The following is a 17710-nucleotide window of genomic DNA, read 5'->3' as shown; positions in this document are numbered from 1 at the left end:
TGTCGTCTCTTGAGAATGCCTTTTTCTTCATCGCTTCTCTCTCCTTTCCTTTAGTCGGGCTGCCGTTTCCGTCTGCTATGTAGAGGCCGCCTTTTACATTTTGCCCGTCTTGCGACAGCAAATTCCCCTGGAAAACACTGATCGCCAATGCAATTGGTGTCTCCCTCATGATCATGCCGGACATAACTATAAAGCCTGTAAACTCTTTCGACCAAAGACCCTGAGAGACAGGCATACAAAATGGTGGGCAGCCTATGCTATGCATGCCGAGAGTTACTCTCCCGCCAGTGCCGTTGCCTTAGACGTGGAGCCTATCAGTAGCCACGACTCCGATTTGGAGGCTGTGAACCTTACTGTGGAGCCCTTGCGCTCTCCCATGTCCATCGCCAGCCCCGATAAGCATGCACCAGCAGTGCTATGGGGAAGCCACATCCCGGCGACAAGGGCACACATGCGCCACCTGCTCCCAAGCACCCAACCCCTAGCTTTCCCTCGGCTGAGCCATCGAGGAAGGCTTCTACATCAGCAGTCCTGTCTAAGTCCTCAGCGGGGCCTTCTGAACCTCACCATACAACGCCCTCTGTGCACACATCCTCGCGGCCTATGCATGGCAGTAAATCCTCTTCTGTAGTGGGCACTCCCACTGAATCTATGGCCTCCGATGCAGTAGCGTTGAAAGCTGCGGCAGCGCCGAAAGCTGTACCCAGATGTGTCCCTCATCCAAAACACTCCCAAAGCTTTGGGGGAAGCTTTCCAAAGCTGCTTTGCATATTTTGGACCCCAAGAAAGCCTCCCCTTCATCTGAGGACTATTCCTGGCCCTCTATTCCTCTTTCTGTAGCCCTGCACCAGGACCCAGTCCCTCCTGCATGTCCCTTCCCCCTCCTGATCCTTCAGACTCCTCTGAATGGACCAGCGACAATTCTGAGGCTTGTATGAATAAAATGGACGAGTTCATTGATTTTTCAGACCACTTAGATGATGTTTTGAAAAGACATAGGGATGTTGACCCTTGTCCCTCTAAATCACAGAGGCTCCACTTCCCGCACATCTCAATTCTCATACCTGGTTGAATCCCATCAGGAACCCCAGGTGGATGTGTTTCTTGATGACCCAGATGACTCTAGTCAAGACATTTATTATGTCCAAGTCTCTGGTCAAGACAACCAAGATCCTACTTATCAAGACCCCGATTGGAACCCTGTAGATGACCAGAACACTTGGGCTACCACTCCCCCTCATGCCTCTGACCCAGTAAACATTTTTCTGGATGCTCCTCCTACTCCTCAGACCAGAGACTCGCCTATTGACAACCAGATGATGTTCAATAACCTTCTAAAGAAGGCTGTTGACCATTTTCAAATTACCATACAAGAAGCTGTCCCTGATTTAGACTCTTTGGAACATTTCCTTAAGGAGAAACCCCTGTCAGCCAAGAACATCCCTTTGTTGAACTCAATCAAAAAAACGTCTGGCCCCTTCATTGCTCACACCATCGCTCACATGTGCGGTTAATCCCTGTGTGGAGAAAATGTTCCGCCCGTCTCCTTCGGACCCGCTGTACATCAGGGGCTATGACATCCCTGACTCCCTAGTCATCACTACTACTACACGGAAGAGGGCTGAGGTATCACTGTGCTCGTCGGAAATACCTCCCGACAAGGACTGCAAGAAACTGTACACCCTTGGCAAGCATGTCACATCTCTACTGCCTTCTCCACCAGTATAGCCAATAATACCAGAGAGCTATAATGACGTTCAGTGGGATCTCGTCCAAGAGGGCCTCCAAGAAGTCCCAGAACTCGCTAGCACCTGCCTTTTGGCCATGGTTGTGGAAGGACAAGTCACCTAGAATATTCTTAAAAATACCTTGGGCTCCGGGATGTGTCCTTGCCCATGGTACCCTTCTCAAATTCCACGCCTGGCTCAAACATTAAGGCTTTAAACCGGAGACCCAAGCCTCCCTGATCGCCAAGCTGGTGGAGGAAGACAACCTTTTTGGGAAAGCGGTTGATGAGGCTCTGGAGACCACCAAGAAAGAGTACAAGACTTTAAAAATTCTCAAGCAAATCTCGGCCAAGCCCTTCATCCAGCGGGGCATATTCAACACCCACTGGCCTTTTCGTGGGCAGTCCTTCTCCTGATTTTCCTGGGGATGGTATGGTTTGGGGGCCCCAACTGGTCCTCCGGACAGGGCTCCCCCAGTGGGTTGCAGTCCCCTCAACAAAGAGGATTTCATCAGGGGGAAAGCAGAGGCAGAAACTCTGCTTCTAGAGGCTCCACGGCCTACGCCTCCAAGTGACTCGGCGGTACAGGTCCCCTCCTACACTTCCTGGTCGGGGGACGTCTAACATCTTTTAACCATGCTTGGGAGGGATCACATCAGATCAGTAGGTACTCAAGGCCATCGCCCACAAATACTGCATCAAATTCCTCCATCCACCCCGCTACCATCCACCTGGGAGCGGACGACTGTCATAAGACCATCTGTGCATCCTGTTGGACGAGGTCCTGCTACAAAAGATCTAACCATGCACGCTGTTTTAGATCTGCATCCTGCAAACCAAGTGTGTCAAACCTCAGAAATTCAGGATGACAACTCTTTAGGAAGTAATCCTGTTGCAGCGGCAGCGGGATTAGATGGCCACATTGGACATGAAAGATGCATCCTTTCATATTTCAGTGTTGCCAGCGCACAGAAAGTACCTCTGGTTGAAGGTGGAGGACACGCACTATCATTTCAAGGTTCTCCCCTTTGGCATTGCCTCAGCCCTGAGGGTGTTTAAAAAAGTTACTAGTGGTAGCAGCAGCTCACCTGCACAAGCAGTCCATCCCTGTGTACCCTTACCTTGACGACTGGCTCATAACCGGAGACTTGTACGGAAACATGCCTGGGAAATACCCAGACGACAGTAGATCTCTGATTTAATCTGGGATTCTCTATCAACGAGAAGAAGTCAAGTCTGGTCCCCAGCCAAGTGAAACAGTTTCTGGGGGCCCTGATTTGGACAGAAGATGGGCTTGTCTTCTCCTCCAACGAGAGGGTTCAAAACATGCTTTTCCAGATCCCTCATTATGTAGCCAGTCACCGGTCAACCATTCGCAAGGCCACGTGGCTGCTGGGGATGATGCTAGTTCCTCATGCTCATTTGCGCATGTGCCCCATGGAGGAGTGGCTCTTGAGCCAATGGTGTCAGGTCAGTGGCCAGTGAGATGATCTAGTGGTTGTCTCAACAGCCCTCGTTCAGTCTCTGCAGTCATCGTCAAAGGAAATCCTTCACCACCCTTGCAGTGGAGGCCACTCTCACCACAGATGCATCTTTGTCAGGGTGGGGAGCTCACCTCCTTCAACAGACAGCACATGGTGTATGGTCCCATCAATAGCATCCAATAACAACAATCTGTTGGAACTGCTTGCAGTTTTCAAAGCACTGAAAGCCTTCCAGGCTCACCTTCAGGGGAAAATAGTTCTTGTCCTTACAGACAGCACCATGGCCATGTACTACCTGAACAAACAGGGGGGGCACTCTTTCTCTAGAGATATCTAAGCTATTGCCGAACATCTGGAAATGGGCACTCAAACACAGCATGTTCCTTCTATCACAATATGTTCCAGTGGAACACAATCTTCTAGCAGACATGCTTAACCGAGACTTCTTCCTACCCGTAGAGCACGAGTGGCACTTGCAAGAGCACATTCTACTCAATGTCTTTGCAGAGTGGGGTTTTCCAGACATCGACCTGTTCACAACTATGGAGAACACCCAATGGCCAGATTACGCCTCCAGGCACCCACAGAAGTGCTCCAAAGGGAAAGGTCTCTGGATAACATGGGCTGGGAGATTTGCCTTCGCTCCCCCCCGCCCCCGATTCCCTTTCTCAACAGGATAGTGCACAAGATGCAACAGGAACCAGTCACAATGACACTTGTGGGCCCAGCAGCCATGTTTCTCCCACCTCATGCGGATGTCAGTCTCCCCCCCGCCCTCCCAGGAAACACGCAAGACCAAGGGAACATGCTGCAGCCGTGCCCCCAGACACTCAATTTAGCAGTTTGGCTCCAGAAATCATAGGGTTTCACACCCCCAACTCCCTCAGAGATGTATGGACATACTCTGGGGAGCACAAAAACCCAACAGCAGGCATTGCTGTTCCAATAAATGGAAACGCTTTATCTGGTGCAATGGTAAGAACGTCAATCTCATTGACTGCTTCTCCAAAGATATTGTCCTGTACCTAACACACCTAATAGATTCGGGACTTGTGTTCAATTCCCTAAAGGTCCACCGGTTGCTCTCTCTGCGTATACCACATCCCAGAGCAAGGTTTCCTGGTCAACAATACCTGTCAATAAAGCCTTTATGGAAGGGGCCAAAGACTTCACCTCCCTATTTCCAGCCCTACTCCCAGATGGGACTTGAATGTTGTCCTCACAAGACTAATGGGACCTCCTTTCGAACCCACGCACAAGGCTAGCCTTAAGGCCCTCGCCTATAAGACTGCCTTTTTAGTGCCCATGACCTCGATAAGGAGTTAGTGAACTGCAGGCCCTTTCAGTTCAGGACCCATTTGTGACTATTCACAAAGACAAGGTGGTTTTGCGCCCGCACCCACGTTTTGCACGTTCATCTCGAAATTCCATGTGAACCAATCGATCAAACTTCCCACTTTCTTTCAAAACCCCACTAACTTGCCAGAAATAAGCCTCCAGACACTAGACGTGAGGGCAGTAACATACTACCTTGAAAAGACAAAGCCACTGAGAAAGACAAACACATTCTTTGTCTCTGTGGCAGCTGGTAGAGAAGGGGACCCTGTCTCTAAATCAGCCATTTCCAAATGGATTGTAAATTGCATAATGTTGTGTTACTTTCTTGCCAAGAGAGATCTACTGTTTACACCTAGAGCTCAATCTACTCAGTGCACAGTGGCTACCATAGCTTTCATTGCAAATGTTCCCCTAGATTCCATTTGCAAAGCAGCAACCTGGAGTTCTGTTCATACTTTCACCCAACACTACAGCTTAGACACACACTCTAAGTCTGATCCTTGGGTGGAACAAGTGGTACTAAGACATCTCTTTGCTACTGTTCCTTCACACATAGCACCACCATCTATGGGTACTGCTCAATAGCCTTTGCCCAGCATGTGTTCTAAGCAGATTCACAAACATCAGAAGACATATATTACTCACCGTAATCGTATTTTTGATGGTTGTATCTGCTTAGATTCACATGCGCTCACCCTTCCTCCTCTCTTGGAGTAGACGGAACATAGGCATCTTACACCTACTTTCTCCTGTACTCACTAACGCCTCTCTAAGGCCCCCTCACGGCAGAACAAAAACAACCAGCAGTACCTCGACGCGTGAATGATTTTGGGTACACGCCACGCTAGGCATAGTGTTACAGTCATGCCCATGTCAACGTCCTTTTTTGATCTTTGAAAAAAGATGCTATACTCAGTGATTTCGACAAGATGTTGCACTGTATGCACAGCATGTGAATCTAAGCAGATAAAACCATCAGAAATATGATTACGGTGATTAATGTATGCCGTATGCGTTTTTTTTTATACTCCTCCAGTAACCACCATCTAACTAATGGTTTAACAGGGCTTGTCAGGAGTGTGGTGGCTTGTGCCCCTATCAGGGAATCCAGACCTTGGTCTGCGATAGAATAGAAAAGTGCAGCACAGGAGGGTAAAGTGCAAAGGGGGAGAAAGGTTGAACACACATTTAAAAAAATATATATTGTATTTATTTTTATTCAGGAGGAACAATGCTCTTTTGATCACAAAAGAACGTACAATAGATAAGAAATCAGATTTGATGGGAAGCAGTGAGCCTCTTACAATGAGGTGTGTTTGAGGAACATTCTAACCATGTTGTGGAGGAGACTAACTGGAACAGTCATTGGGGACAGTACATTGGTGGACAAAAAATGATTAGGGACAGTGAACATTGGAGATTTTTAAGTTCAGAGAGGTGGTATGGCCAGCTGTGCTCGGAATGTGAGCATGATGGGTGAAGTGCTAGAGCGGAGGCAGAGAAAGTGAGGGACAGAGACGGGTTAGAGGCAAAGGAATAATGTTAGATAGGCAGGTGAGAGGTAGGTTGAGAGGGTAAATCGGAGACCAGGAGGTAGGCTTTTAGTTTGGTTTTGAACAAATCTGTGTGGACGGTTTCTCAGATGTCCGGGGGAAGAGAATTCCATGCAAGTGGAGTAAGAAGAGGTAAGGAGCGGAAGCGAGAGTAAGCACAGGGAGGATGAGGAGCCACAAGGGTAGTCAAGGAGGCAGAGTGGAAATTAAAAGAAGGCTTTTAGAGTTGGATAGAGGAGGATAGATACAGTGGTGCCTTACTGTGGATGGATTTGTGAACCAAGAAATAATATTTTAATCTGGCCCTTTTTTGCATCATCAGCCATCCAACCTTGTGACGGTATGAGGAAGTAATAGTGAAGTGAGGGAGTGCAAAACGAGAGTGCTGGTAGCGAAGTTAATGAGAGGACAGAAAGCATATTTGCGGAAACCAAAGAGGATGCTGGTAGAGAAGTTCAGTTTAGAGAAGACAAGAGTGGTTAAGAGATGCTTGGCAGTGCTGAAAGGAAGGAGGTGCCTGGTTTTCCTAATATTTGGAAGGTTGAGGCGTGCTGCTGTTCCAGTTTTGGAAGATTGAAAGATTGTGTACAGGTAAGAAAGGGAATCAGGTTCAGGGATGGAGTGTATGATATTTTAGAATGATCAAAGCATAGCACTGATCAGTAAAGGGTGAATGCTAAGTGCTCATGCAAACAAGTGTATACCTTGGTAGTGTCTAGTATTTTACAGGAAAGTGCTAAGTGATGGGAATTTAAGATGTGCTGAAGCGTAGTCTTGAAGCGTGAATGCCTTTTTATTCATCAGTGTTAACATTAGGTGTTAACATAATCTGACAGACCCGAAAGACCTAAATCTGGGAATGCTCAGCCAGCTGTCAGAAAGCACAGAGCCCTGAGTAGAGTATGTGCAAGATGAATACGGTGGACATTGTCATGAAGCCGAGCGGAATCAAGATGACACACATGCTGTATTTACAATAATCTGATCTGAATGTGCTTGGACATAGCACATTGCTCAAAACCTTTTTCTCATCCCTGGGCTTCGCTCCGAGCCCACTCAGGGGATTCTCCTGCTTTGGTTTCTGGGTCTCAATCGGTTAAGCAACGACTCACCCTCCCGGTTCAAATCAACACAGCATAAAAACTGTAGGACTTCTATGTGATTTCCTATAAAGAAAAGTCTCCAGGTGTGCACAAACAAAGATCTCAGTTAAGCCACAAAGTATCTGGACAAAAATCAAAATTCAGCTTCTTATCATTTTGGCTTCCCTGGTTCTCAGAAGACCCTTCCACCTGGGTCTCCAGGACTGTGGGTGCTTGCACCTTAGCTCTAGGCAGCTAAAGGACAGCAGGGAGAGTGTTCCCAGACCGGGCCCCAGAGTTGCAACCAAGGCCAGGGACACTTTGGTGCTAAGAGGTCAGGCAGAATAATGCTGTACGAATGGACATTGGAGACTATCATGTCTATGTAGCCGTTGGTGTTTTATTTTAGTGTGCCTCTACATGTTTAGCCCTTCCTCTCTTATTGACTGTCAGGCAGAGATGTGGAGAGTTATAAATGCCATCAGTCTCATAGGCCACTGGACAGCAAAAGTGTGACAGCCCATCTGATGATGAAAGGTAAGCTCCCTCTCTCACTATCACTATGCTCCCTGACCTCCCCACTGCAGCTGCTGTCTCCTTCCTACTGCCCCTTTTACCCAAGCCAATGTGTCCCCGCTGCTCCTTCCCTCTGAAGATGCCGCCTCTTCTCAAACCTCTTGACCACTCCCTCAGCTAATGCATGGGTGTGTACATGGAAATGGGATGCCAAGAACTAGCATGTTGTGTAAGTTCCCAGCTGTTCTTTTTCAAGGCGTGCAGCAAGCACTTGTATATAAAATACGCGGGGTGGTTTATTGACTTTTTGCGTACACAATTGGTTGGTGGCCACCCCACCTGGTTCACTGCCTGGAACGTATGATGGATACGGCCTGTTGCTCCTTTCAATTTGTAGTCCTTGTCCCATGCGGTTCTGACTACAGCCCCTCTGGGACACATTACATTCCCTCTGGTGATAACGTGGATGTCCTGTCCCTAATTTGGGAGCTGAAACCTCACATCTCTTCACCAAGTCTCTGACGCGTCTTCCTTTCCCTCGTCAGCGTGGCTCCTTCTGCTGCTTTCTCTGTCCCAGTCTAGTTGGGGCACTGTGGGGACCCATCATCTTTCTGCAGTCTTGATTCATGGAATCCAGCCGGGTTTGCATCACGCGTCCATTCTTTCTTGACCACGCGTCTGCAATGGGAGGCATTTATTGTCCCCTGCCTCCAGTTTGTAGAAGCTGTGATCATGGGCCGCATGTTGCCTGTCGAGGTCAGTTGGTGCTTGGTGAAAGGACTTTCCATTTTGGTGGTCAGTGAACTAGAACGCCATCTCAAACATCGGTTCTGTGGCATGTCTTCTCTCATCTGTATACCATTGTGTTCATCTCTTTGCATAAGGAGCCCTGATCTGCACATCCTGCTTTGGGCTTTTAGGATTGGCTCATGGCAGGCTTGACTTGGTTTAGTGTCCCAGATTTAACTCAGCTGGGCTCTTAATAGTGTTCTCGTGAGGGTTGTTGCGACACTGCCTCAATACCTTCAAGGAGAGTTGGGTGGATTGAGACCACCTGCAAACTAACAGACGGAATTGTCCTTTTCACAGTTGGCATGCATTTTCCACCATGCCATTAGGTTATGGCCACCATTGGCCACAGTGGCACATTCGGTGTAAATTGCCGGCAGGCCACTTTTGCTGAAACCCTATTTCCTCGGTCTGAATGTGGCAATTTACTCCTGTTCACCTACTCCTCTCACAGACCTTCGTCTTGAGTAGGGGACAACCCTGCAGCCAACAGCTGCTGGCTCCTCACACCACCAGACCCCTTTGACTTTTCACTTGTGCGGGGGACAACCCTGCAGCCGCCGATCCCACTGCAATGCCCCTGTTTTACTCCTCCAAATAGCCTCTTGGTCCCATGTGCCCTTGGCCCACTTGAAAACCCACCTGACCACAGTCCCACTCCTTACCTCCTTCAGGATCCGGTTCCGGGCCTGGAAGTGTCCATCTTCCTGCCTGTCATCAGCAATGCACCAAAAACTCATGCACTAATTCCCCAGACTGGCTGCGGTTCGAACAAAGCAATCTGTCAGGAATTTGTACATGCAAAAATGGACTACTCACAGTGGCATGATCATGTGGTGTGTGAAGTCTATGTACTCTGCATACCATTTGAGATCATGGCTGTTGAGGGGTGGTGCTCCATTTTAGGATTTTATGACCTCAGGATTACTCCACTCATTGGTGACTCTATCTAGCATAGGCGCCACTGATGCATAGGGTGTGGATGTCGTTATTCAGATGATGGGGAAACTCATATATTCACCTGCTATTGCAAGCAGCTATTGGCTAGACTGATCTGTACATTCAATGGTGACCTTCTACCATACACGTTGTGGGAGATCTGAGGCCCAAATGAATGGAGGAGGATTGTCTCCGAATGTACATTGGCACGCCGGCCATGACCTGATCATGTCCTAAACCATGGGGTCCTTTCTGGGGAGCCAGGGCTGGCAATGAATGATCAGCTTGGTGGCATTCTCCCGTAAATGCTACACATGTGCAATGCCAATCATTTGTGATCCCAGCATCCTTGGAATTATCATCAGTGTCCCACTCATCAGCAGTCCCTCCGTCACATACAGCAAGATCTGTATGAATATCTTCCAGGCTTTCGAGTTCCTCTACATGCGCCTTGATGTTCTTTCAGCTTCCTGGACCAATTCTTTTGCCATCTGCAGGGTGTCATCAGCAAGTGTGTCCTCCACGACTTCCTCCTTGGAATCCATCTGTGGGAGTGCTTGTACCGGTACATCAAGTAAGTCGTCTGTCTTCTTTCAGATTCATGGCTGATGGCAAATCAGGATTGCAAAAGATGTAAAGAACTGGGTTCAGATCACGGCCAGGCTTTGGAAAAAGTATGAAGTCCTATTTCTGTAGGTGGTTTACTCCCCTTTATTCTCAGTGGCATCTTCACTTCACTAAAAAAGGCATTGAGGTACCTGCTGATCATTGACTAGCATGTAGCGCTTGCTGGATAAAAAGTGACAGATCTGCTCAGAAGCCTACACTGCCGCACATATTTATTTTCTGGCTGCCAGTAGGCCTTTGGAGTGACGGGGAGATCCCTGCTGACGTATGCTACCATCACTCTTGGTCTGTTGTCATCTTTCATGTACTAGCCTTGTATGACTTGCATCCACAGCGCTTTCAGACAAATGCTGAGATGCAATATGCAAGATGCCTGGCAGACTCTATTGTTACATTACTAGTGTCAAACCCGTTCTGGCATTCTTTGCAGCACACACACTTGATACATTGCTGTCAAGTTTGTGTAATCCTTCACATAGTGAGCACAGTACCTCAACATCCCAAACATGATCTACCCTCTCTGACAGATGTGGAAGGGTCAAGTTTTTGGATAACTTCCATTTTGTCTAGATCTGGGGTCATGTCATTTTCAGAGAATAAATGCTGGGAAAATCTCAATTCTTCTTGCTGATTGCATTTAGAGTGATGTTTGCTTCCTGGAGTAACCAGAAAACCTCATCATGTGTGCCTCTGAATATTAGGAAATCATCATTGTATTTTTTCGCAGCTGGAAAAAAGGATGTGCTGTATTGTTTCTTCAGCTACAGAAGAAATGTCAAGGTCAAATCTCTTGCATCCGCAATCCCAGAGTGCATTGAGAGCTGGAGCTCCAGCTGATGCTACCCCTTGTTGAGGTCCAACTTTGGGAATTGGGTGACTTTGAGTATTAATTTCATATCCTCAAAATGCAGTCAGGGTTGACACTCTCAGTAGCAAACGATCGTAAGTGTATGAAGTGGTCGAAGTGTACAAAAAGAAGTAGTGGAACTATGTTCCCTGCTAGCCTGCCCCGCTCCTCACAAACCCCATCACCACGCTCACTCCCACGCGCCATACAAATCCCCAAATACACCTGCTGCTTTAAGGGAATGTTCGGTGAAGTGCACTGAACTGCAAGTTACAACTTCTTCCTACACTTTTATTTTAAAACTAGCTGGATACCAGGCATTCACCGTGTCCTGATTGAGTGGCGTCTCATGTGCCCTGGAGGATGTTGCTCTTATACTCTTGTCGGCAAGTCTTGCTTCAGTTTGCTCTAGTGTCTCATGTGCCCTGGAGAAAGTTGCTCTTGTCCTCTGGTCGGCAAGTCCTGCTACTGTTGTGTTTTTAGAAGCTCTTGATATTGATTTTCTCTTTGCACCAGATGGAGCTTTTCCAAGCGATGTTCGTTTTTTGTATGGCATGTTTCAGTCCCTCGGTGGCTTCAGCACATTTGAGATAATGTCCAAGAAAAATTGATTGTGCTCTCTTCTCGTGAATGTACTTAAGTAAACTGCAACCTTGCCATATCCCATATTTGGAGCGTTGTGATAAAAAAAATTTTTTTTTAAATTCCCTTTAAAAATGCTTTAATAAACACTTTCGAACTGTAATATATTTCAAAGGAATAATCAACACATCGAACATTTTGCTTCAGACATTTTTCCAAATGTTGACTCCTTCTAGAACCTATTGTAGTGAATCAAGGTGAGCATCAGTAAATGAGGGTGTCTACGGAGTGATTTTTTCGCATTCAAACATAGACTACAATCTTATCCCAGACAAAAGAGGAATGAGCACACCGCAATCTCATGTAACCATCCCCAGTAGGGACAGCCTGCCCCTGACATGGGGGCTGATAAGGGATACAGCAGGCGTTTGAAATTGGCACCTGCCATTGGAGTATTTGGGACTATGTGCACACGACTAGTGTTCATCACTGGACATCTGATGCCAGTGACTAGCGTGTCTTAGGACTCCATTTGATGCACTATCTGTGCATTTAATGCTGGTTTCTGGTCCCATGATGGTAGTATTTCGGCATGTGAGGACATGACTAGCTGTTTCATACCTCTAGCTGGGCACTAGTCCATAGCTAGGTATCGCATGATAGTACATGGGTATATGATGCTGCTCCTGAAACTATGTCTCTGTGTCCCCCCCCCCCGCAACCCCCCTCACCTCCACCATAGGTCCCTCCCAGGTGCTTCTCTCAGGGTAGCCTTCCCTGTGTTCCTGTGCCCTGGAACACCCCAGCATAGATCTTTCCTTGGGTTCCTTCAAATGTCATCTCACCTGTTCCTAATTGGGAAAATATTGCCACTGTATAAAGCATCCTACTATTGTTTGCGTCATTACCTACTTTCTTGCGGCACATTTTATTAAGAGGTTGGGTGAGCCTTTAGTGAGCACAGACATAAGGCACCCAAGGATCAGAAACGTCTACCGTGGATGTGTGTGCATCTTTTACCAAAATGCCACACGATTTCTTCTACTCTATAAAATATGAATACATTATCATATGATAGATATTTTTGGCGAGTACTTGTGATTTGTAAATCTACCCCAGACGCAGTATTTCCTACGCCTGATTTCATAACTTGCTCATTCAAAAGACTAAACCTGCTTTAATCAGAGTCAAACCTATCTTAACACAGGGGGTTCAAATAGTTCCAGTGTCAGAGTGATGGGAAATATTCAAATAGGTACGGCCTGGCTCAATACTTTGGCGACTTCTTTCTGGTTTCGCTTCATTTCATTTCAATGTATTTGATTTTTTTTTCATTGTTTTATTGCATATGATATTGTTCTGATAATAGGCCTGTGTTCAGGTCGAATTCGCTTGAAACTGATGCCAAGCAATAGTTGCCCCTGGTGTGAACTGGCTCAAACCAATTCGAACCACAAGCGAGGAAGATGGGTTGTCTTCATGCTCGGCACGAATCGCCTTCTGCATCGACTCTTTAGTGGCTTGACTGATTCACACTGCTTTGGACCATTGCTTGAATGAATTGAACGGTGATTCGAGTCAATATTCTTCCACGCTTAGATCATCGCATCAAACGGATGGGCCTCTAGGCACACTTTTTGCTTTATTTTATTTTTTAATAGAATCCCGCCAGTGTTAGAGCTACCACTACAGTAACTCTGGTAATGTGGGAGCTCTGTGTGTAGGCGTGGCTTCCTATTGCATCAAGGGGCAACCCATGTTTCTGCTTTTATATAGTGATTCTTCAGGACCTTGAGTGTCGTCGAAGCTGGATGTCCGATTCCTCCACCTTCCCACTGACAGTGCAAGGCAATACTACTCCGAGATATGAAACTGCCACTCGCCTCTTCGTTCCCCCAAGACAATGCTGTTGACCTCCTGCCTATTCCGGTTGGACAGGCTCCTCAGTAACAGAATTAGTGTTTGTGCCTCAGGCTATATTTTGAGATTCCGCCATCATTACCATTTGTTGTGGGGTGTCCGTTTGAAACAAACGGATTCAAGTTGCTCTTTCTCCTTGTGCACACTCGTATGAAACATTGGAGGACATTTCTCCAAATGTATTAAAAAATATTCTGAAGAACTCCTGGGTGTGCTTTGTGAATGTTCATACGTTCAGCAAATTAGCCATTCACATTCAGGATTCGGCACACGTGTTTCCAGGAAATCCTTCTTCATCAAGTGCTAACAAATTGTTATTAAATATATTTAATGATATGCACTAAGTTATAGCATGCCTGATCACACTGGAAAACATAAATATACTATACCTGAGTAGACTCCAACTCAACATCAACATAGTTAGCACAAGGCGCAAAACAGACAGGGAAAAAATACAAATTAAACATGTGACTACAAGTTAGTAAACGTCTTACTAACATACCTGCATCTACCATCAAACGTCATTAATAATACAAACAAATACCCTCATTCATACCTTTTGGATGAAGGCGTTGTAATGAAAATATCCCAAAAGATTCACATTTTAGCAACCAAGTTTGATATCTCTACGGTATGTATGTGGTAAAAAGAATTCTAGGATTGGGAAACCTAATTGAGACACATTTTGTCCAGGATCGGACAGTTCATAACATTAACTCGAGCACCTATGAAAAAGTGTCCCACCATTGTACATAATTCGTTCCTTTAGTGACAGAATGTTTAAATAGTACCCGGGGGAGCTTTTTGGTAAAATGTTTTGCAAATTGTGCATTTTAAAGACTGTTCAGTAACACTTGGTAAAACTACTTGCTGTATTGCAAAGTAACTCGTCAAACTGGCACCACTTGGCTAAAGGACTGGCCCACTTTCACCAAGCAAACTGGCCTACGCTAGCATGTTAAGCCTGTTCATTGGCCATTGCCCTATTGCCTTGTTGGCCCGTCCAAGTCTGATTTTGTCTCATGTCTGTGAAATATCGTGCAACAGAAGATTTGCAATGTGTGTTCCTAATATCTGATGTATTTTCAATATGCCTGTCCTACAGGTGTCTTGATGTTTGACCAACAAACTTTATTGCATGAACATTTGAGCACACAGACCAAATGGTGTATAATACAAAGGGCCAGGAGGATAGCTCAGGGGCAGCTGCTTGTCTAGGAAGCGAGACATCGCAGAGCAACACAGGTTTGAATCCCGGTCCTGCGCTTAGAGACCGGTATTGGATTGCGCCATTATAAAACACTCGTGTGATTCCGGCCCTAAAAAGATTAATTAATTTAAGACAAGTTGAATACTTTAAAGATGGTCACCCTTGATAGCATTTTTGCAACAAAGGCCGCACAAACAAGGAAAGACACCTAGCCATGGAGTTCTAAAGAAAATGCCCGGATCTCTGTTAGTGGGTATGACTGAATATATAATCCTATCTGCGATGTTAGAGCGCCTCCTACTGGCAATAATGGTTTATGCGTAACTGCTTTTGGAAAAAATTGATCTTGTGTCAAAATTTAGCGCACTTTATTTTTATATTTATAAAGTGCGCTAAACCCAGAGGCATTGAGGCGCTGTTACAATCGGCAAGAGCAGAGTATATAGTTGTAGTACAATCCAGGTAGACGGAGGTCTATGATGCAGTGCTGGCTGGATGTTGGGGTGCACCTGTGGCCCAGTGTTTGTTGAATAACAGAGTTTTCAACGATTTGTGGAAGGTCCAGAAGGATTGTTTGGCTCTCCTGGCAGGAGGGAGAAGGTTCCAGTGTTTAGCAGCCATGGAGAGGAAGCTGGAGCTTCCCACTTTTTCCCGTTTCACTTTGGACTGGCAAGGCAGTGTGTAGGCCGTTCTCGTTGGTCTAGAAGGGACAACATTTGCACATTTTTGAGATAGGTAATGGGGGGGGCATCCTTGGAAAGGCATCTGTGCGTGATGTTAAGGGTTTTGAAGAGAATCCGCTCACGAATCGGGAGCCAATGGGCTTTTTTTCTTTCCACTGAAATATGTTCCAGTTTGGGGATGTTTAATGAAGCTCTTCGTGCATTATTTTGTATAACCTGCATTTTTTTGATGTTGCTGTTCGAGGTGCCTACAAAGAGGGCATTACAGTACTCAATTTCCGACCCATTAGTGGCCCTGGCGATGGTGAGGCAGCTGTCCTGGGTGAGAAAAGGCCTTGCTGCATTGATTAGTTTAGTGGAGTAGGCCACAGTGGAGGCCATGGCGTTTATTTGCTGTGTAAGCGAAAGTGTGTCATCCAGGTATACTCCCAGTGTTTTCACAGAGGGTGAAACTGGTATCACGGTACCGTCAATAGTAAAGACGGAGTATTGAAGGTCGAGCTTCATCATCGAGGAGGTACCCACTAGCAGGATCTCTGTCTTATCGTCATTTAAGCAAAGACGATGGGTGGCCATCCAGGCTTGGATGGTGGAGTAAGTGGAGTTGAGGGTGGCAGAGTCTTGTAAGCAGTTGCCGGAAATGGGGAGAAGAATCTGAGTGTCATCAGCATAATTCGTGTTGGAAATGGCAATAAAGTCTAGGAGGGTGAATAAAGGTTTTGTAAAAATATTGTAGAGGGTAGGGGATACGCAGGAGCCTTGAGGTACCCCACAAGTGATGGGAGCAGGGGGAGCGCTGGCATTCTCTGCAAATACCCAAATGACTTTATCGCTCAGGAAGCAGTCAATCCAGGATATGGCTTCTGGCGAGAGGTTTGCCGCTCAGGAAAGGTGGTGAGCGAGGATTTTATGGTCCACTAATTCAAAGGCAGCCGACAGGTCTAGGACTAGCAGTAGTGTTGGATTGCTGTTGTCCCTGATCTCGTCGATCTGGATCTTTAGATCTAGCAATACCATTTCCGTCCCATGGCCCGGGCGAAACCCTGACTTGCGCATCCCTAGTAAATAGTTAGCTTCCAGGTAGCTCTGTATTTGCAGATAAGCTGCTCTGTCAAGAATTGTTAGTACAAAGAGGACGGTAGTGATAGGGCGATAGTTGGTGGGAATCGTAAGGTCAAAGAATGTTTTTTTAATGAGCGGGAGGACCCAGTCTTCTTTGAGGTTAGATGGGACAATGCCTGTGGTGAAGAAGGCATTAATGAATGAGGCAATAATAGTTGCCAGTAGCTCCATGCATTCTTTGATGGCGTTTGCATGACAGATGTCACCTTTGCAGCAAGAAGGTTTGAGGCCATTGAGGATGGTTATAACGTTGTCCTATGCGACATTGGTGAATTGACACGAAGGCAGGTTAAGGGAGAGAGAGGAGGAGGCAGTCCTGACCTTAATGGCGGTAGGCTGGAGTTTGAGAAGGGTTTGTTTGTTATCAATTTTCCTGTGTAGGGTTTCAATTTTTTGCAGCATGGCCTTTTGTTTATCGATGCACCAGGACTCGTCTTTCAGGATGGAGACTGGGGGTTTGGTGGGGGATTGCTATTCCCTTAAAATGTTGAACATCTCACGAGTGTCAGACTTGGCATTGGCAATGCGGATATTGTAGGTAGAGGCTTTGGCCGTGAGGATAGCTTTTTTATGGTGAGCGGCAGCAACAGAAAACAGTAGTTTCCTAGGCTCAGAGGGTGACTTCTTGCAGTCAGCTTCGGCTTGCCGTTTTTTACATCTAAGGGCTTGAAGTTCTGGGGTAAACCACAAGTTTCTATGTGCAGAAGGTTTGAGTTAGCATGGTTTAAGTGAGGCAATAGTGTCCATGATGGTCGTCCAAGTCTTGCAGTACAGGTCAGCAAGAATGGAAGGGTCAGTGGCAAAGGGAGGTTCTGGTAAGAGAGAGATGTGCAAGGGGGTTATGTGCTCTTTGCTAATGTTTTTTGCACTTCTAGCCAGAGTAGGGGGTAGTGCGATAGGGATCAGTGTAGCATAGGCTATTGGCGAGAGAGTGAAGTGGACACATTTATGGTCAGGCCAAGGGCAGGAGGAGTTCGCGAGGATGTTGACATGGCAGTTTAGGTCTGAAATCCAGGCTAGGGTGCATCCTTTGTTGTGAGTGGGGGAGGTAAGTTTGTAGGAAGCCTAGAACATTCAGTGAGTTAGTGAGTGACTATGCTACTTGGTCTAGTGGGCCATTATACCCTAGGTTGAAGTCTCCCAAGAGGATCATTTTAGAGGTGGACTTGATATTAGGCCCCAGTGAATGAATGAGATTTTCTTCAAAGGAGGGTGCATGGCCTGGAGGACGGTAGATAGTGCAGATCGTGATGGTGTCCGAATTTGACATGGTTAGTTTAACTGTAAGCATG

The 17710-nt window shown here is 46.5% G+C and overlaps 1 protein-coding gene across 1 annotated transcript in view; it reads left to right on the top strand.

Moving 5' to 3' along the window:
- Positions 1 to 17710, top strand: part of SWAP70 (switching B cell complex subunit SWAP70) — a 774099-nt gene that overhangs the window by 719603 nt on the left and 36786 nt on the right. The window lies entirely within an intron of this gene.

This window comes from Ambystoma mexicanum, chromosome 11 (genome assembly GCF_040938575.1).
Source record: "Ambystoma mexicanum isolate Mex_15411 chromosome 11, UKY_AmexF1_1, whole genome shotgun sequence".
In the NCBI taxonomy this organism is placed as follows: Eukaryota; Metazoa; Chordata; class Amphibia; order Caudata; family Ambystomatidae; genus Ambystoma; species Ambystoma mexicanum.
This window is presented reverse-complemented; position numbering and strand designations above follow the sequence as displayed.